Source organism: Physeter macrocephalus, chromosome 8 (genome assembly GCF_002837175.3).
Source record: "Physeter macrocephalus isolate SW-GA chromosome 8, ASM283717v5, whole genome shotgun sequence".
Classification (NCBI taxonomy): Eukaryota; Metazoa; Chordata; class Mammalia; order Artiodactyla; family Physeteridae; genus Physeter; species Physeter macrocephalus.
Genome location: NC_041221.1, coordinates 6,520,148 through 6,542,349, shown reverse-complemented (window position 1 = coordinate 6,542,349; position 22,202 = coordinate 6,520,148). Strand labels below are relative to the sequence as shown.

Below are 22,202 nucleotides of genomic sequence, written 5' to 3'. Positions count from 1 at the left end.
TTCCTCCTTCACAGCTCCCTCCTACTGGTGCAGGTCCCGTCCCTATTCTTTTGTCTCTGTTTTTTCTTTTTTCTTTTGCCCTACCCAGGTATGTGGGGAGTTTCTTGCCTTTTGGGAGGTCTGAGGTCTTCTGCCAGCGATCAGTAGGTGTTCTGTAGGTGCTGTTCCACATGTAGTTGCATTTCTTATGTATCTGTGGGGAGGAAGGTGATCTCCATATCTTATTCCTCCACCATCTTGAAGGTCTCCTCTTGTTGGAGTTTTTGTTGTAAGCATCTTTTTCCACTCTGTGGGTTGCCTTTTCATTTTATTAATAGTAATGAATAGAAATTCTTAATTTTAATATAATTTAAGTCATCTTTTTTTCCATTAAAGGTTATTTTTTATTTTTTTTGTGCTATTTAAGGAATCTTTGCCTACTCCAAGGTCATGAAGACATTCTCTTATTTATTATTTTAAGATTTATTTTTCCCTCTTATATTTAGATTAAAAATCATCTGGAATTGATTTTTGTGTTTTATTGCATTTCTGTGAGATATTTTCATATACTAAAATAATCTTCCTTAAGGCCCTGTTTAAAATTCACCTCTTTGTCTCCATTTTTAGTACTTTTAAGAAATATCAATGTCATATAGAAACTTTTAACAAATTCAAGAGGTCTTTTTAAACTTACAATTGTATTGAAAGCAATACTTCAAATAATAAACGCTTTATATTTACTCAGGGTAGGCTTACTTTCAACAGAGCCAAATTTAGGGCAGTTATTGAAACTTTTAAGTAACAAAAAGCACTTTTTTCATCTGGTGCCAAAAGTATAATGCTCACAATAATTTATATTTAATTTTTAATACAGTTATCTATCATGAGTAATTATGTGGGCTGCTCCCAGTATTCCATTCTCTGTTATGTGGTTTTCCTGAAGACTGTGGTTTCTTTGTATAACTACTGGGAATTATTACCTTGCTGATGAATTTCTCTTCTGAAGAGATATCAACTACGAGTTTCAGTGTCGTATTTTTTCACTTTAACTTACAAAACAGGCACAGTGTCTGGGTGCTCCCTTTATTTCTCGAATGTTTAGAAACAAAGCACTCTTTGTGTTTAAAGAAATAGTTTAGCAAGACTGTGCTACTTCATGATAAATACCTTTAAAATTGGCTGAAAGAATTGATTAAAATTACTCTACATGTTTTGCCATGTCATTTCGGAGCAGCCTGCTTTCTTTGGCCAACAGTGTGCTTGAATAGTCCAGAAAGCCCCTTGGTATTTGGTGGTCAGACTGGCCATGCCATTTTGCACAGAAGGAATGAAATTTGGCTTAGAAATTAGATTGGCAATTAAGAACTTTTAGAAAGATTGAGAAAAATATTGTACCCCAACTGTAAGGTCTGTTATTTTTACTCCTTTTTCTCACTACCAAGAAACAGACCCCTCTAGAATGCAAGCCCCATGAGGGCAGGTTTTGTTCACCACTTCATCTCCATCATCCAAAGCAAAGCAGTGCTTGGCACTTGTAGCTGCTCAATTACTATCTCTGAGTTGAAAGTAAGAATGAATGAATCCTTATGCCTTTGAAGGGTGGGCTGCAGGCATGTATGGATTTAGAAGGCAGCCAAGGCATCCATCTTTGCCCTCTCTCATCTCTGAGCTATCCTGAGGGTCTTTTGTAGGGAATACTCAGGCCACAATGGATGCTTCCTAGCTCAGCCTTTTTGAGCTTGTAGACTGTAAAGGACATGGATTGCTTCCCCCAAACTTCCATCCTCCAACCCCAAAGATGAGGAGAAGTTGAAGATGAAACCAAAATTGCAAACTTTAGGAAGCACGAAGGTTATGATATTCCTGCTGGTAATAGTTGATTTAGGAAAGATGAATGTAAGATGAAAGGATGAATACATTTGTAGACACGTTTAGGAGGCTTTGACACTATAAAATTTAACAAGAAGACCTCAATTAATTGCAGCTGGCTAACTATTTATTCAGAACACAAATTACAGACTCGTTCACAAGTTACACACAATTAAGATTTAACCTAAATTTTAAAAAATGACTATAGGATTTGCTTATGATAGTATATGGTCTTCATGAAACATCCAAAAAGAAATAAGCATTTAATGGAACTGGGACTCGAAGGAGAGACATCAGAAATAAATTTGAGGACCATTCACAGTTATTCAGGTGCTGGCTGAAAGCACATGAGTAGATGAGCTGACTGGGGCTCATTTTCCTGTCAATGGGAATTGGGAGTAGAGGAAGAGAGAAAATGAGATGTATGCCATCTCACCTCTGATTTTCAGAACCTAGATACATGTGCCAATTGTTATTGATTTTAGATTACCTCAAACCATTGTAGTTCAGTTATTTAATTTGGAGTAGTAGCCTAAAGCATAAAGCACTCTACTATCCTTTCAAGTTTTTATCCACTGCTCATATGTGGTGACACACTTCCTACATGCTGTTCATGTATTGACAAGTGGTTCTACCTCTTTGTTTGCTGTATTAATCTCTTCTCAAGTTCTTTGAGGTGAACAACCCATTTCCTTTTTAGCTACCCATGGTGCTTGACGTAAAGGAGTCTCTGCTGAGCTTCTTAAACTTGTGTGTATCACTTTAGCTATGCCACAAGGTGAAAAGTAGATGTGTAGGGCAAGGAAACTTCTAGAAGAGCATCTGATCTTATCTCTCCACACTCTCTACATTTATTTCAATGAAAATTCATATGGATGTATACTATTTTCTCCATTGTATTTTGTGGTCACTGACAGACTGTTTGACTTTGGGAAAATTACAGCTAGTTTGTGATACCATTAAAGCATTGTATAGACTACTTAAGAAAGCTCTAGAGAAATTTGCATCCAAGAAATAGCATAGTTTAGTATTTATCTTTCCCTGGACAGCACAAAAACTAAGGCAACTTTCCTTTGATATTATACAGTAAAAAAAGGACTCAGTTTATATAGTTTATGAACAAGAAAACTTCTCAGTTAGATGTGTGACAGTATTTAACTTATAGGGCATGTTACAGGATTATTCTGAAGTTTCATGTTGATAATAATAATGATACTAGTATTACCAAAGTAGTCATCATAAATAGGCTATTGTGTGTCAGGCACTTTGCTGTTTTATACATATTATTTCATTTAATCTATAGATAACCTTCTGAAATAATTATAATGCTTTACAGGTGAGGAAAATGAGACTCAGAGAAATTAAACAGTTTGATGAACCACACTAGGTAAGTGGCAGAACCACGTGGTTGAACATGTCTGTCTGACTTCAAAGCCCTTGTGTTCCGTAATTAAGCTGAAACTTTGGGTTCAAGAGACAGCTGACCTTTGGATGTATAAGAGAAAGCTACTAGTGAGAAGAAGAAAAGTTGTGATGGAAAACTCTAGAATAAAAATCATGGTATCTTTAAAAAGATCTTTGTTAGAGCCTTGAGTATTGGGGAGTGGCAAAAAAACAGTGACTTACCCATTGGAAAGAGTCATTTAACATACAGCAAAAAATTTATTAAGCAATTATCATGTGCCAGGTAATGAGCTAGGTACTCAACAGTGAATAGATCATGGGCTTGCTTTTCTGATCTTATATCCTACAGAGTGAATATTTCTCTGTGCTGTACTCTCTTCTTCCCTAAGAAGTCAAAAGAGAAACAGAGAAATTCATTAAAACGCAATGTCAGATGACTTTCCAGGTTTATTACTAACTGGTTTCATGAGAAAAATGGAAAAATTTTATCCAAGACAGGAAATACATAGAGCATGAGCAAATAGCCATCTCTGAAGAAATGTTTCCTTTCTTCTGTTAATATTGGAATATCATACAGTTATTTTCCTAGAATGTTGAAATTGGTATAAAATATTTTTAGATGCCATCCAGTGTAAATGTCATTTTTGCCATCCTGCTTGGCCTGAAAATTGGATATGTTTCTTAGGAATGTTGAGAAAGAGTGAGGAGGAAAAGAAGAGTGAGCACAAATTCCCATCAGCCCTTTTCTGATCCAGTCAAGTCTGTTCCATAGTGTTGCGAGTTCCTTGTCATGGGCCGTCCTGGGAAATTAGAGCCAACGGCTGGAAACTGTGCATATAGATTTTAAATTTTTCCTTTCAAGTAAGCTGTATTAAATCACACCAAAAAGAGCTGACATATTTAAAATCCTGGCTATTATAATACATTAAGCACAGTAAAAATCTGCCTGGTTTTCACAACTCGAGATCACCTGGCATGGGTGCTTTGTGGACATATTAGAATTGGCTACATTCCGCAGGCACGTGAGGCCGTCCCTGTGCTTGTCTTGCATTTCGTAGTGGAAAGTCTCCTTGGCTTTCAGTTCCAGCCTTCTCATCACCACGTTGTAGCAGGCATAGCAACAGGGTAACGCAGGGCAACTTCTTGGTTTCCACTGCTACTGCCCCAGGTTCTGGTGAACACTGAAAAGTGGCCAACAAGAAAGTAAAAACTGGCAAGAATAGCTAACCAATGAGAATATCAACCTCAGGACAATGAACAAGGATTCACCTCCTCTAAAGGTAACGCAGGGCAACTTCTTGGTTTCCACTGCTACTGCCCCAGGTTCTGGTGAACACTGAAAAGTGGCCAACAAGAAAGTAAAAACTGGCAAGAATAGCTAACCAATGAGAATATCAACCTCAGGACAATGAAATGCAAGGATTCACCTCTAAAACAATAGCCTGCAGATCAGTGCTGCTTATATACACACATTCAAAGACCAGAGTTGGAATCTTACAGAAGTCTCTGGAGACAGAGTGGATTTGTCCACAGCCAGATGGCTACTTGGAGTTGTCCTTGGATGTCCCCAGCATCCATGTTCAGTGGGATCAGTTCCAGTGATGGGGGCCATATGGCGTCACCATCTGAAAATCAGTGTCCGAGGGGCTACACTAGTACATTTAAATTTCTCCTCTAGTGTTTTTCATGAAAGGCAGTTTAAAAAATATTAAGTTTATTTTTAAAGACATTTTGTATCTTACTTTTTTGTCCTTATTTTGCCTGTTTTTCTACGAGTGTTTCCATTTCTTTATCTCTTGTCACAATTTGCATGATATGCTAACCAAGAAGGAAAAAATGACAAGAGAAAGAGTAAGCACTTAGCCAATTATCAGATGAATGGATCATTACTCCCTAAGAAGCAGGCCTCCTGTAATTTTCTGACTGCATGTAATTTTCTGATAGAAGCCACTTGACTATTGGAAGCAAATGAAGCAACTGGGAATTTTGAGAATGACGAGTGTTGCCATGTGTTTAAGCCTGTGCTTTGGAATAAAACCACATTATCTTTTCCTTTGCTTTGTGAATCTGAATCTATACTGAAATGTCCTAGGGGGATGTAATTCTAACTAGATTATATTCAAGTTCAGCTTTGGAAAAGTTAGGTTACATATGGCCTCCTAAAAACGTGAATGTAACTTCTAGAGTTTCTCACTCTCAGAAATGAGAGCTAAAGTTATTTTTAGCAATTACAGTTGAACGGAGACAGTGATCTATTGGTCTGATGCCTCTTTTTATGACATTACCTCCTGAAATGTTGCATATTTTCACGCGTAGAAATACCCTCTAACTTTGTAACGTACTCTGAGGATTGTATTGTATCTATTCTTTGCTCCGTAAATCACATATGGCCGTTGTACAAAAGCAGTAAGATCTGAGCTGATGTCTGATCTGTGGAATGGGTGTCATGCGGTTCATCTTAGGCTCCTGAAAGGCTGGAGGGGCTGTTCTTCGCAGGTCAGCATTCTGGGCCCGAGGCCACGGCAGTTCTTACTCCGCCGGAAAGATACCCTGAGTGTAGGAATAGCACCAAAGCTGCCTGTCCCTAAACGTTTTAGAGTTTCTCCAGCAGCCGGACTACAAACCAAAGTGCGGTTTCCACGTGAAAGCCGAGATGAATATTCACTTGGAAATTCAATTCAGCAAGCGCAAGGGTCACAGCATTGCCCAATTTCAGGGTCACTATTCATAGAGAAAGAGTGCCGTGTTTGGACTGATCAAACAGCGCCATCTTTAACCAAAAGCGAGGAAATGGTGCTGCTTAAAATTCATCCGCAAGCCCATGACTTTTTTTTTTTTTTTAATAAATTTATTTTATTTATCTTTGGCTGCATTGGATCTTCGTTGCTGCGCGCGGGCTTTCTCTAGTTGTGGCGAGCGGGGGCTACTCTTTGTTGCGGTGTTGCAGGCTTCTTATTGTGGCGGCTTCTCTTGTTGCAGAGCACAGGCTCTAGGCACGCGGGCTCAGTAGTTGTGGCTCGTGGGCTCTAGAGCGCAGGCTCAGTAGTTGTGGCGCACGGGCTTAGTTGCTCCACAGCATGTGGGATCTTCCTGGACCAGGGCTTGAACCCGTGTCCCCTGCATTGGCAGGCGGATTCTTAACCACTGTACCACCAGGGAAGCCCAAGCCCATGACTTTTCATATAAAGCAGAGAACTTGGATAAGCACCTTGTGCCTGTAGCCCATTATGCCAGTGATATTGGAAACATTGGCAGCAGATTATTGTCCAGCAAAGTCAATGTCTAGGGCCAAGGCTAGAGGGGTATGAGTGAAAGTGAATACAACTATTTTGATTAAAGAAGCTCAGAAAATCAGGGACACCCGGCTCTAAGTACATGTATTTGGATGGGGGTTGGGGGTTGGAGGATGGAGAATGTTTTGGAGAATTGACAATTGGTTTTATGGTTTTTCCTTCCCTTCCATCTCCTCTCCAGCTCTGACCCCTCTCTCCTCTTCACCTTTTTCTTAGGTGTCAGAACTTGCAAGTTGACCTCATTATCTATTTCCCCTTTTCTCCATTCTTATAGAACAATTTTTAATGGGGTACATGGACTTCTCCTTACCCCAGTTCACTTCTCAGTCTCCTTTGTAGTTGGATGAAGCTACATGGGTATGTCCTGGAATAGAAACAGGTGTTGTGAGTGCACCTTCTGGCTTGTGCCTTTAAGGGGAGGCACGCTTTTCCTTTCCGTCTCGCCTTATTGGAATGAGGGTGAGGTAATGAACCATCTGAGACCATGTAGATGAGAGAAAGACTCTCAGAATGACAGGGCACCAAGGTAGAAGAATCCTGGGTCCCTGATGCCTTGTTGCCTTCGCATGAGCCCTGGACTGCCTATACTCAGACCATTATGTGAAACAGAAACAAACTCTTCTTATCTTGGGTCTCCTTGTCACAGCATCTGACCCTATATCTTAATATATTGACCTCTCTTCCCAATTGACCTCCCTCACTCCCTCATCCTTTTCTTCCACTTTCTGTTGGACTGTCCAAAGTGTAGACCAATGGCTCTCAAACTTCGGTTTGAATAAATATTTATAGGGTGGACTTTTTAAAGATGAAGCAGACCCTGCTTCTAGGGTATCTGGTTTAAGACTTCTTGCGTGGAGTGTAAGAATCTGCATTTTAACACGACCCTCAGGTTATTTAGATGAAGGTGGTCCGTGGGATAACTTGGAGAAGCATTGGTATAGCATCTATGCCAATCGTAAAGTATATGCTCAAAAAAGCGCTTGAGGGATTGAGTTGCAGTAACTCAGTGAAATCTGCCAACGCGTCACACAGATTGCACCTACATGAAGCTTAAGCAACTGCCCCACTAACTCAGCTGTCTCGAAAGTATCAGATAATATAATGGTTTTAGCAATAATAACTACCAAATCAGTTATTTGGCACAATTTAGAAGGAAACAACTGGTTGACCCAAATTTTCAATATCCAATCAGTTTTTTTTAATATGATACTTGCATAACTTGAGGATGTAGTTTTTGTTGTTGGCAGTTTATTTTTGAGAAGGAAATTTTGTTTACTAATCATATGCTTTCTGAGGTTTTCAACTATTCATTCTTTTTTTGTTTTTTTTTTTTTTTTTGGCGCTATGCGGGCCTCTCACTGCTGTGGCCTCTCCCGTTGCGGAGCACAGGCTCCGGACGCGCAGGCTCAGCGGCCATGGCTCACGGGCCTAGCCGCTCTCAACTATCCATTCTTGAATGTCAACAATTATGAATCTCAGAGAAAGGTTTTAGTTAATTAAGATAATTCGCAAATAGTTGCATTTTTCTTATGTGATGAGCTTCATGCTAGACATGAGGGATATAAAGATGAACAGAACAAAGTCCTGCCCTCAAGCTTCCGCAGTCAGCTTGGGCGACGTAGACAAATATTCCAGCCAATACCAGCGAGTGTGGGAGCCCTCCACTGGAGACTGTCACGAGGAGCTAGGGGCCAGAGGGTCAGAGATGAGGGTCAGAGATGCCTCCCAAAGGAAGGGCAAAGGTCACTGGGCGGAGCAGAAGCTAAACAGGCAGGGAAGGTGGTCAGTTAAAGGGGAGGTAAGGATGCTCAGGCCAGAGAAAACGGTCTAGGTCAAGCCACAGGATGAAGTGCCATATGGTCAGAGCTCTGAGTACCTGTTGGGGGCAGTGGGGAAAAGGATGGTAGGGTGAGAGAACCCAGTTCATGTGGAATGTGGGATTTACCCTGAAGTGCTGAGGCACCACTGGAAGATATTAATCAGAAAAACAAAGTCACTGTCAGCTACAGCATCCCTCTGGCAGTGGAGGAGGAACTGGAAGGGAATAAAAATAGAGACATGGATACAAGGTAAAACATGATAAGAGTATCAACTAAGACTATGGCTGTGGAAGAATGAGAGGAGGGTGAGATTTTTAAGTGGAAGCGGCAGGGCTTAGTGACTGGGTTGTAGAGAGGGGGACAATCTGGGATCATGCATAATTTCTGTCTCAGGCTATGAGTGGCTACGTCTTTCATTGAGAAAGCAAATAGGAGAGGATGAGGTTGAGGGTAGAGAGGGGGGAAAAGTTAAAGTGTTTAGATTTAGATATAATGAATTTGAGGAGTCTGTAGGTTATTCAGGAGGCAATTTGGATGTGATTCTGAAACCCAGGCAGGAGGTTTTTGTCTGAAGACATAGTTTTGGGAGTCATAAGCATACAGATAGTAGCTGAACATGTGCACGTGAAGTGTGTAATGAGAGTCAAGCAGAGGACCCAAGGGGAAACTCTGCACAAATTAGACTGTCTCAAGCTAGGGATGCCTTCACCTGGAGACTTGCTGAGACCCAAAGTCTGCAAAACACTCACCTCCCCTGTAAGGCCACCCTGATTATAGTCCCCACGAGAATTCATCACGCTACCCTCATTGTTCCTGAATCACTATTTCATAAGACTGGTGTATCACACATCTTTCTGTATTATGCCTAGTTGTAGAGATAGATGTCTGTGACTTTGTTGGCTAGGTGGTGAGTGCCTTAGAGACCTGGACTATATTTTATTCAACCTGTTTTCCTAACACAGCTCACTGTATCAGGCCCCAAGGGATTTGCACAACAGTTCACTGATTCAATTTCTTATTTGTTCGTGCATTTATTCATTCACTCATTTTCAAGTCTTTCAGTGCCTGCCATGCTGTTCAGCTGTTTTATTATCATTAATTTCTTTGCAAAATTTTTCCATAAAGTTACCCTTTTATGAATTAAAAACAAACCTCAATAGAATTTTGAAGAATACATCTTTGCTATTCTTACTCTTCCTGCCTGCCCTCCTCATTTCACATCATTCTGGGCTTATCCCAAGCCTTCATGTCTTTTTCTAAAATAATTTGCTGATCTTTGCTCATAAACTGTGTATCTTGGTTTCAACAGAATTATGGCTTTGGAAGTTCCTATTGATAACACTGCCTTTAAATCGATGTTATGTGAAAGAGAAAAATTAGATTTAGTGAAAATACAGTCATTTTTCCAGTTGTAAAAGAAAACCAAAATGATAAAAGAAAACCAAAGAATTGATTTGAAGGTCACAGTGAAAAACCTCTCTTTTATCTGTGGTTTATCTCAGATCTTGGAGCTGATCTTATTTCTATCATGCATTGTTGTCAGAATTTAGTTTTTGGTTTGGCATATTTCTTACCTTTAGGTATTTATTCATGCTGCCCAAAAGAGAGATTTACCAATGAATATTTTAAAAAATTAAATGCTAGATGAATAATCTTTTTTGTTAGTCTGGAGCATGTATTGAAGTTATATACTAACACTGCTCTTTACAAGGAGTTCAAATCTTAGGATTGTTAACTTTCTTCTATTTTCAGAATAGTTTGCCTCTTAGTGTCTTTTGGAGGCAAGAGAAGGTATGTGGATATTTGTGCATGTTTCTGAAACATTCTGAAGTGGATGTAGCATATCAATTTAATTATGTTCTCAATTTGCCTGGATAAGGAAAATTGGAGTTTTTAGTTCATTCACCTCTAGGTCACAGGGTTTCTCAGGGCAGTTCACATACCCGTTTGCTTTAGAACCACTCATTTGGGATTTTCAAATACAATTAGACTATCCCAGCCAGAGTCTGAATCAGAATTTCTGGGTGAGGCCAGGTATCTGCACTTTAGCCCCCCAGGTGATCCTTATAGGCTAAGAACCACTGCTTAATAGAATGGTTCCATGGAATAAGTGAGGACTCCATGCTGAAGAGACAGGGCTGTCTTCATGGAACCAAGACGGACGGGCATTGGCCACACCACTCAATATGTGGACAAGAGTCATAATCCTCTTCAGTGTAACAGCAGGTCATAGAACTGTAGCAAAGAAGAGGAATCACTGTCTGGAAGCTGTGTAAATTTTAGTCTTAAACTTGCAACTATATTTTAGTCTACACTAGTCATTATTTGTAAATGTCTCTATGGTCATTTTGACTCTAAGCTCCTGAAGGGCAGGGACTGGCTCTATGTTTGCAGCCATATCCTCATCATGGGGCTTGGCCCATAACAAATACTCAATATGCCCTTATTTACTGATAGACAGGAAAGCTATCTAGTTAGCTTGAGACAAAAATCATATATAATCCTGCATCTACACTTGTCCCCATCTACTCACAAGCATATACCCCTCACACATATCTTGAGATGTTACAAGACTCTTTTCAAAGGACCATGATGACAGTTCTTGTCTGTGGCTGCTTATGTCAGAATGACTCCAGTATGGTCACAGGATGAGCCTCACTCTGCTTAGAGCCACGAGAAAAACCAATAGGACATGAGTTTGCATGGACCCAGTTCTTATATCTAGATGGAGTAGTTTGGGGTATATCTATTTTGTTTCAAGGGTGACCCCAGAAAAATATGAGTTTACTGTGGACCAGGGGTGGCTTCCTCTGAGAAACTATGTCTGAAGCTTATGTCCAGCTGGATATGAGCTCTCCTGTTCTTGATTCCCCTGGCTTATTGTACATTTCTTGGGCATTTGCCAATCAACTGTATTTTTGTTTAACTGTCTTATTTACCTTATTAAATTTTGAGTTATTTGAGGCTAAAACCTTCCTCAAGGTTATATAACCATAGCTAGGTCTTGAACTCTGGTTCTATATAGCTCAAAGTTCCTCTTTGTACCAAATCATAACCTGACACAATGCCAAATTATTGCTCAATCTTATTATCCCAAAGGGATTTTGAACAGATAAGTAGTTGGTATCAGGTCTTTTGAGAGTGGGAAATGGTATAGAACATCTTGGTTAGTGAGGATGGACTTGCAGAGAGACCACTGTATGAGAGGATCATCAAGGGCAGCAAAGGTCAACATGTAGGCAATGAATGTCTTGATGGGGAATTATTGCTGTGTAGCATGGGCAATAAGGAGACATTGGGAACTCAGGTTGGGGAAAGAGAAGGTAAACTCCACTATTTCAAAATTTGGCTTCTTTTAATATTCTCGTTGCAAAGAGGGGGTCTGGGCTGATTAAAGGCTATAACTGAACTAGTATCTTTTTCTAAGATAGGACTTGGATGGCAGCATTAAAAGTTGCTCCACAGTAAATAGGCCAACTGCTCTAAACCAGTGGTTTTCGGTACTCATGTTCCTAGTCAAGACCTTGATCATATGTGTTGTCTAGTGCCTAAATTTTAATAGAAAATATGACTAATTAGAGAAATATTGACAATTTGAAATGTCTTCTGAGGGCCGTCTATTTATGCCAAGATGGTAGAGTGAAATGCAAAGCAAACATAATATTTTAATTTTAACTTTCATTTAGTATTTAAACTTCAAATTTACTATTACATTTTAGTACTGTATTATCTTGATATTCTCTAGTACCACTAACTTTATCAAAAAGAATATAATCCTCCAAAATTTAGAGGGAGTGAGCAAACACAGTTAAACATAGAATTCTCCATTGTTGAATGAATTGGAGTTCAACAGGCTTCAACTGGATGATAGAACTAAGTTTCTCTGGTTGAGGTTTAATCTGTGGTGTATGTGATTTTTGTGAACTGGATAAAGCATTGTTTAACGTGGGGATTCTCAAATGTTATGGTGCTGGAGAGCTTCTTAAAATGCCAATACCTAGGTTCCACCCCCAGATATTCTGATCTAATATTCCTGGTGTGGGGTCTGGAATCTGCGTTTTAAACAAACTCCTGAGTGATGCAGATGCTGCCTCTCTGTGGAACCCCCTTTGAGTAGCAAGGTCCTTAAAGAACTGGAAAATGCAGTTTCAAAGGAATAGAAGCTGGATGCATGTTTCTTATCACCACTAAACCAAAGAGTGTGATGATCATTAAATTAATTCTACTTTTAATATTATTTTTCCTAACAAAGAAAAGAACATGGATTCCTATCAAATTTCTTTACAGAACAACTTGGCATTGACTCTGACTTAAAATTATAATTTTATTGATTCTCCATTTTATTAAATAAATGTTCCTTGAGTTTGCTTTAGCTGAGGGAAATGAATTTTCAGTGCAATTTTACTACCTATCTATTGCCTGCTTTTTGACATGCAGAGAAATATTTAAACCAAATGGACAAAAAGAATCATCACAAAAAAGGGACGAACAGAAGTTATATTATCACTTGTATTAAGATAAAAAAACGAAGTGTATTTGGTTAGCATTTGACAAGGTTATTGTGATGGTTAATTTTTTTTTTTTTTTTTTTTTTGCGGTACGCGGGCCTCTCACTGTCGTGGCCTCTCCCGTTGCGGAGCACAGGCTCCGGACGCGCAGGCCCAGCGGCCATGGCTCACGGGCCCAGCTGCTCCGCGGCATGTGGGATCCTCCCGGACCGGGGCACGAACCCGTGTCCCCTGCATCGGCAGGCGGACGCGCAACCACTGCGCCACCAGGGAAGCCCTGTGATGGTTAATTTTATATGTCAATTTGACTGGGTCATAGGGTACCCAGATATTTGGTCAAACATTATTCTGGGTGTTTTGTGAGGGTGTTTTTGTATGAGATTAGCACTTAAATCAGCTGACAGAGTAAAACACATTGCCCTCCCTCTGTGGAATGCGTCCAATCAGTTGAAGGCCTGAATAGAACAAAAATGCTGACCCTCCGCTTGGTTAAGAGGGAACGCCTCCTGCCCGGTGTCATTTGAGCTGGGCTTTTACCTGCCTTTGCACTTGAACTGAAACTTTGGCTTTTCTGGGTCTTGAGCCTGCCGGCCTCCAGAGTAGAACCACACATCAGCTCTCCTGGTTCTCTGACCTTTGCACTTGGACTGGAACTATATACCACTGACTCTCCAGCTTGCTGACTTACCTTGAAACTCTTGGGACTTGTCTCCCTCCATAATCACATGAGCCAATTCCTTATAATTAATAAATCAATCTCTGTCTCTGTCTCTCCTATTGGCTCTGTTTCTCTGGACAGCTCTGACTAATACAGTTACATGGTAGCTTTTTTCTCATTTTGTCTTTTCTGTTAAAAAAAATATACTATAATTTCCATGGTGTTTGGAAAGGTAGGGTGTTTGAGGCCCTATTTATTTCGTGTTTCATGCCTCAGCAACTTTTTGTTTATCACACTGTACAGAGGACAGGGATGAGATACAACTCACACACATTGTAATTAGCACAACCCAGTACAAATCAGAGCTCAGTGTGTGCCTTGGAGGATCACACAGGCTATATTGTCATCTCCCTTGAGAGCATGTCAATCCAGGGCATCATATGGTAGCTCTTTCATCAAGGCATCAGCAAAACAGGGAAGGGCACGGGAGAGATGGAGACCTGGCAGTATGTGGGCCTGTCACTGAGCATTCATACATTCGTTGCTATGTCATGGGCAATCTGTCCCTTGTGATGTCTCATGACTCAAGGGTCATTGTCAGAGAACCCTGCATCAGGACAAAGATGGGCAATTTCCATAGCCCACTCCAGTCTTGGAGAGCCATCATGCTCCACTTTTAAAGTAACAGTGCCCTTGAGTGATCTGTAATACTTTAGTTTTCTTAAAAAGAGAATTGGCTTTAAAAATGTGGCCTTACTGCGAGCATGAAATATAAATGTGTACACATATATTTACACAGAATCCTGTATGAAGCACAAATGGGAAAAACAATATTTCTCCTTTTTTTTTAAAAAAAATACTGACTTCACTAGTAAAATGGAGATGTTTTCTTAGTCGCAAGAAAAAAAAAATCTTTCAGCTGAGAATGGAAAAGTATTTACTAAGTTTGAAAAACTAAAAATAATTCCTGGCTGGTCTTATTCCCGTCCTCTGTATTTAAAGGAATTTACTCCTGATACTATTATTACAGGAAATTCCAAAAGCGTGAACATTTTCTGGTATTTTTATAAAAACAAGTGTTTGCATTTTTTAAAATTTAGACATGGAGGAAAACAGTTTTGCTTTGTGTGCACTGAAGTGTCTAGTGGATGCCATGACAATGTGATTTTTGTGGAAAATTTAGATAATGACAGCATTTAGGAATTCATAGAAGAGTAATAGAGGAATACACTTAACATAAAATGTCTCGCAAACTCTGTTGAAGTCCATAACAAACAATGGTTTTTAACACAAATGCAATGCCCACTTACACTGTCAAGATGATTGTTATAGGGGATAGACATTGATATCTTTCTCCAGGATCAGCTTTTAGGTCATTATGAAAATGATCAATGGTTAATTATTATGAACAGATCTGATTCCTGTGAGATATCCAGGTATTTGCTGGCAGCTAAGTAAGTAAAGGGATTGAAGGGTGAGGAAATATTCAGATGTCTTAAAAAAACATCTTATCTATCAATTCTGGAGCTTGGGAACACCATCCTCAGGGGTGTCAATATTGTACATATGTAGAATGAGGATGAAGATATGGAAAACCTTGACCTCCAGTTTAGTGTCCTTGGACCACAACTCTGAATTTCCAAATTCACTGTGCCCTGCCAAGGTCCTATAAAAATTCCAACTTATTTTATAGCTAGCATTTTTACTGCACTGTAAGTGGGTTTCAGGGAAGGACAGCTCTGCAGTGAAGAAAACCCTTTGCATGCTCATGAGTTCAGTTCTTGTGAGTTTTATACAATCACCACTAAGGGTCATAACAATAATTCACTGAAGAAAGCTGAAAGAAGCTCTATTCATGGAATAAGGCCATGACATTTGCCTGCATATGTTCCTTAACTTGGTTTTTAACAGCCAGCTGAACACATGCATTCATTACAACCTCTGATGCCACAGGTAACTGTATAAAAATCTGATCCAACAACTTTGACTTCAGTGCGCTTTGGACTATGCCTTTGTACTGTCAGGCTGCATTAATGTTCTTGCATCAAACAAAAATCATTACTGAGAAATTTGGTATTGCTTTGCTAAAGTGGGTATCTACTGAATATCCCCAATCCAATTCTTTCCTCTAATATGGTAATCTGTTATCTGTATTCAATTATCTGGAAGGTGAAAGTTGCTGGGGTGCCCCGTGGAAAATTTTAAGTCCTTTCACTCTGGGTCTGCTGTCTTTTCAGATCAATCTTTCTGCTAATGACAACCAATACTTTCATATGTGATTACAGGCCTGCTCCATCTTTTCATGAGCCGAGACTCTTTGGAATCATATGTATTGATCTTTTTAATAGAAGTCAGGAAAAATAAAATTACTCTGGCTTCTTGAGGCAAAACGATGATAAATGAGAACTTTGAAACTTATGGGAGAAATTTTTTCTGCCTTGGATTATTTTAATCACTAAAAATGATTGTCTTTTTAATAATATTTGCTTTCCATTATGCACATTTGCAGCAAAGCCAAAAATTGTTTCTGTACTGCTTTATGAAAACACATTGAGGCAGGGGTTTGTTGGTATTCCCGTACCTACTGGTAACTCAGGTAACAGCGGCCCCTAACAGGAGGCAAAGAGCCAAGCTCCAGAGACTTGAGAGCAATCTCAAGTTGAATATGACTAGAGCACTTTTGATGAAAGAGAACTTGCTGAACTATGTATTTTTTTTTTATTTGTTTAAAAGCTCATCGTTTATACTATTATCTTAGAAGCAAGCTTCTGTTTCTTTTATCACCCCTCCTTTTTGATTTCTTCTTGGCCAAGACTGATTATTTCCCAAGTGGGTTTCCTTTTCTGTTTAAGAGAAAGTATGTGTGATTCCCTGCCTGTGCCTCTTCTGTGTATCTGGCAGCTGCTGGTGGTGCCATTGCTGGTAACTGGGAATTAAGGATGTGGGATCATTGTTATATCACCTCTTCTCTGAAACCTAGAACTATAGGACTCCTTTTGGTCTCATTTTGGAATATGAGCTTTATGTTTTATATTTGAATCAACTTTGCAGTTCTCAGCTGAAGACACAATTGTTCCCTTGGCTTTGGGGGAACATGTGGTCAACACAGAAGATCAAAGAGAGTCATTGCCACTACACACAGAGATCAGATCTCCATTGGTACAAAGAAATGAGTGAGGACGAAAACACCGCAGATGTCAGGCCAAAGTACAGACTTGGTTTGCTTTGTTTGGCCCTTGGAGACCTATTTGTAAGAAGGAAAACTTGTCCCATTGGGATGCCACGTAAATAGCCTTCATGGTTCAATGGCATTGTTTTACGTGATGGAGAGATGAATCTCGCTCTTTCTCTCTCTCTTTTTTTTCCCTCTCTTTGTATCTCTCTGTCTCCCTCCTACCTAAACATGACAAAAAGAAAGATCTCATTCAGGAAACAAATTGTGTTTACGAAGCTTGTCATTTAACTTGATTTAATCAGGTTTAGTGGAGACTTGGCAGGGTGTACCGTGTGCCAGGCAATGAGAATATAGGACCAAACAGAAGAGACAGGTTTCCAGACTGTGTGTACAGAGTCATACAAGGAAAATGACCACCAAACATCATTACAAGCCTGAGGAGTGTTGCCAAGCTCCAAGGGCAGAGTGACCCTGGAGGACAGATAGAGTCTGACTTGGAGGTTCATGGATGGCTACGTTGAAACTGAGAGTAGTAATAAGCTGGATGGAAATTGGAGAATTTGGGTGGGGAAAGGATATTCTAGGCTGAGGAAACTGCTTGTGTGAAAGCCGGAATTTGCGGGCGCATGGTCTTTGTGAGGAAGTGAAACTATCCCAGCCTGGCTGCAGTACAGAAAGGACCAGAGATCTGGGTCACTGTTTCCTAATGTCTTGTGGGTGTACACGTGGTCTCTGAGTTGAAATGTATTCACACTTGGAGATCTTGATGATTCTAAGGCACACTTTGCACTTCAGCTGCCGAAGGAACCGTGTGTGTGGTGTTTCCTTTGTTTAGACTGATTCAACTTTGGCCACTTTGCTCTCTTTGCCTGAAAGGCAGTGTTTGTATAATTGTTTGAATAGCTCTAGAATTTTGGCCTTAATTTAGAAAAATCAGTGGAAAATATCAGAACCCAAATACCTGTGATAACTGTGATAAGAAGCGTAGGTTTTAAAAAATTCATAAAATTGGAGGAAAAATGGAAAATTTTGTGGTGAATTAGCTTTGGGCATGCATTATTTTTAAGCACGTGAATTGTGTATTCATGTGTGAAAAGCAAACAAAATATTAAGGGGCATGCTTGAAATACTAGAAATAAACTGATGAAGAGTGTATGAGCATGTCTAAAGGTGAGGTATAGTTAAGGACTTTTTACTAGATCCCTCTCTGGGAGTCCTCTCATCATGAGGAATATGTTATTTAAATTGTACTCAACTTTATTTGCTTTCCACAACACCTGTTTATATATATGTATAAACAGGGATGCTTATTTTGTATGAAAGGCTTAATTTCTTTCTCTTGAGGAGTTTGTTAAAGATGGTTAGAAATCACAGATTCAAAATGTAGTTGCTTACGTCATATCAGTTCTCAGTTCTGTGCATTAGCTAGAACAATGGAATAATGTGAAATGAAAAGCAACCATAAACATGTTTGTACCCACCTTGTTGAACACTTCTGCAAGTATCATTAACTTTTCAGATTTTCAAAATCTAGATCTTGTTATTAAGAAGTGGCAACAGCTCTTGGTAATAGTAAACATTACAGAACTTGACAACAATTTGGAGAAATGGAAATAGATGATAGCAAAATATGACTAACTATAGAAGCAAAATGTAAGGAGAAAAAATAATAGAATCTTTAATTCTACTGAATTAAGAAGTCTGAAGATTTATTGAGGTGAATTCTGTAAACAAATTTTGTCACATAGTTACTCAAGAAGTATTAGAGGAATATTGGGCTTTGGTAGTATGCTCCACTGACCATGGAAGGTTTAAATACCTTCAAATACAAGGGCACCCACTGACATCAAGAGCTTTCAACACCTTACTATTCCATATGCAAACCTTACATTACAGCTTCTTGAGGTTTCAGTTCAAGCCAATCTGTGACTTGATTCTTTACAGGTCATGGTGGTTGCATTAAGAAGCTTCCAGAATCTTCGATAATTAAGAAGTCTTTTTGTAGGCTGGAAGAATCAGCAGGTGGAATATGGATTCTAGGTTATCAAGCTTTTAGGTTCATAATTAACAAACTAAAATATGCAAAAGGAAAATATCTTCTCTCCCTGCCATCTAATATTCATTAGAGAATTTTCCAACTCCCCACGCCTTAGTGAGGTCTGCTGGTAATTTACTTCCAGTTTGGCCTTCACTTCACTTTATCTATGGAGAACATTGAGGCTTCTGTTGTCATTTTGGTTGCAGTTCCATCAATACCCAGTGTAGCTTAAAATGACCTTTAATTTTCCATGACTCAAGCCTGCAGAAAAACATTGTGGGTCATTTTCCTTGGTTAGTTTTAGCCATTGCCTCTGACTTGATGCTCTGCCTTACAATCACTTGTCTGTCTTTTTTTGTGTGTGTGTATCTTGTATATCATTTTTAATTTAATTTAATTTTAATTGAAGTAAGGTTGATTTACAATGTTGTGTTAGTTTCAGGCATCTAGCAAAGTGATTCAGTTATATATATAAATATATATATATATTCTTTTTCATTATAGGTTATTACTAGATATTGAATATAGCTCCCTGTGCTATACAGTAGGTCTTTGTTGTTTACCTGTTTTACATGTAGTAGTTTGTATCTGCTAATCCCAAACTCCTGATTTATCCCTCCCTTCCCCCACTTTTCCCCTTTGGTAACCATAAGTTTGTTTTCTATGTCTGTGAGTCTGCTTCTGTTTTGTAAATAGGTTCATTTGTATCATATTTTAGATTCCACGTACAAGCGATATCATATGATAATTGTCTTTCTCTGTCTGGCTTACTTCACTTAGTATGATAATCTCTAGGTCCATCCATGTTGCTGCAAATGGCATTATTTCATACTTTTTTATGGTTGAGTAGTATTCTGTTGTGTGTGTATATACACACACACACACACACACACACACACACACACATACATACATACAACATCTTCTTTATCCATTCACCTGTTGATGGACATTTAAGTTGCTCGCATGTCTTGACTGTTGTAAATAGTGCTGCTATGAACATTGGGGTGCATGTATCTTTTCAAATTAGAGTTTTCATCTTTTCTGGATATATGCCCAGGAGTGGGATTGCTGGATCATATGGTAACTCTATTTTTAGTTTTTTGAGGAACTTCCGTACTATTTTCCATAGAGGCTGCATCAATTTACATTCCTACCAGCAGTGTAGGAGGGTTCTCTTTTCTCCATACCCTCTCCAGCATTTATTGTTTGTGGACTTTTTAATGATGGCCATTTTGACTGGAGTGAGGTGATACCTCATTGTATCAATAGTTTTGAGTTGCATTTCTCTGATAATTAGCAATGTTGAGCATCTTTCCGTATGCCTATTGGCCATCTGTGTGTCTTCTTTGGAGAAATGTCTATTGAGGTCTTCTGCCCATTTTTTGATTGAGTTTTTTTACTGTTATTGAGTTGTATGAGCTGTTTGTGTATTTTGGAAATTAAGCCCTTGTCAGTTGCATCACCTGCAAATATTTTCTCCCAGTCTGCAGGTTGTCTTTTTGTTTTGTTTATGGCTTCTTTTGCTGTGCAAAGGCTTATAAGTTTGATTAGGTCCCAATTGTTTATTTTAGCTTTCATTTCTATTGCCTTGGGAGTTGCCTGTCAGTCTTTTGACATCTCAATATTTCCTGCATTCCCTGAGGATTGTGGAGATGAAGGTATTGATCATAGTCCTGTAGGTGTCTAAGCGCTTTATCAGGGAGACTCTAAAAGTCGGTGTGTGCTCAGCCATTCACCCAGACAGCTCTCTGAAGTCTTCAGGGAGAGATTCCCACCAGTGCAAGTATGTGATGCAGGCATTGCATGGCCAGCTTGTGAAAATGTGTTGGCCCTTGACTGTGTACTCTTTTTTGCATTTCTCTACTATCTGCTGTGTGGATGTAACAAGTACTTTAAATTGGTAACCTTGTTTTTTCCTTCAGATTCAAAACTGTTCCTGCTCTGTAAACTACATACCCCCTCTGGTAATACTTGTTAGTCAGCTCAGGATAGCAGTTTAAAGAGTCTGCTAATTAAGACATCATTAAGTGAAGTATCCTGGGCTCCAGTGTATTGCTGAGTCCCTCTGATATGAACAGATTAGCACATCAGGTTCTAAGAAGTCTGTTGAACCTAATTTCTGAAATCAGAGAGCACAGGGTTTTTTTTTAAGAGCAACCAAACTAAAATTACCCCATGTATTGACAACAGGAGATATAAGGGACCTGATAATTGAAAGCATTTCTGAATCATAGGGGTCAAGCTAGGCAGTATTTGTGTTAGTTTTTTTTTTTTTTAATTTACCATCTAACCATTTTTTATTTAAAGTCTTCCTTGAATTTGTTACAGTGTTGCTTCTGTTTGTTTGATTGATTTGATTGATTGATTGATTGATTTTGGCTGTGAGGCATGTGGGATCTTAGCTCCTCGACCAGGGATCAAAGCCACACTCCCTGCATTGGAAGGTGAAGTCTTAACCACTGGACCACCAGGGAGGTCCCGTGTTAGGTTTTTAAGAATTAAAAATACCCTTTTAGTGTGGTGAAAAGGGAACCCTCCTGCCCTGTTGGTGGGAATTTATTTATTTATTTTTATTTTAAAAATGATTTATTTATTTATTTTTTGGACTTTTTGACTTTTATTTTATTTATTTTTTTATACAGCAGTTTCTTATTAGTCATCAATTTTATCCACATCAGTGTATACATGTCAATCCCAATGGCCCAGTTCATCACACCACCACCACCACCACCACCCGCCACTTTCCCCCCTGGGTGTCCATATATTTGTTCTCTACATCTGTGTCTATTTCTGCCCTGCAAACCGGTTCATCTGTACCATTTTTCTAGGTTCCACATATATGTGTTAATATACGATATTTGTTTTTCTCTTTCTGACTTACTTCACTCTGTATGACAGTCTCTAGATCCACCCACGTCTCTACAAATCGCCTAATTTCATTCCTTTTTATGGCTGGGTAATATTCCATTGTATATATGTGCCACATCTTCTTTATCCATTCATCTGTTGATGGGCATTTAGGTTTCTTCTATGACCTGGCTATTGTAAATAGTGCTGCAATGAACATTGGGGTGTATGTGTCTTTTTGAATTATGGTTTTCTCTGGGGTATATGCCCAGTAGTGGGATTGCTGGATCACATGGTAATTCTAGTTTTAGTTTTTTAAGGAACCTCTATACTGTTCTCTATAGTGGCTGTATCAATTTACATTCCCACCAACAGTGCAAGAGGGTTCCTTTTCTCCACACTCTCTCCAGCATTTGTTGTTTGTAGATTTTCTGATGATGCCCTTTCTAACTGGTGTGAGGTTATACCTCATTGTAGTTTTCATTTGCATTTCTCTAATAATTAGTGATGTTGAGCAGCTTTTCATGTGCTTCTTGGCCAACTGTATGTCTTCTTTGGAGAAATGTCTATTTAGGTCTTATGCACTTTTTTTTTTTTTTTTTTTTTTG

General features: G+C 39.1%; 1 protein-coding gene across 3 annotated transcripts in view; it reads left to right on the top strand.

Moving 5' to 3' along the window:
- The window catches only part of SETD4 (SET domain containing 4), a 468,053-nt gene that overhangs the window by 298,826 nt on the left and 147,025 nt on the right, over positions 1–22,202 (top strand). For 2 of the 3 annotated variants that reach the window (XR_008618003.1, XR_003680787.2), the window contains one exon: positions 3,185–3,235. The exons of the other annotated variant lie outside the window; for it this stretch is intronic. The gene's annotated coding sequence lies outside the window, so the exon portion shown is untranslated. The remainder of the gene's footprint in view (positions 1–3,184; positions 3,236–22,202) is intronic. 3 annotated transcript variants of the gene reach the window in all.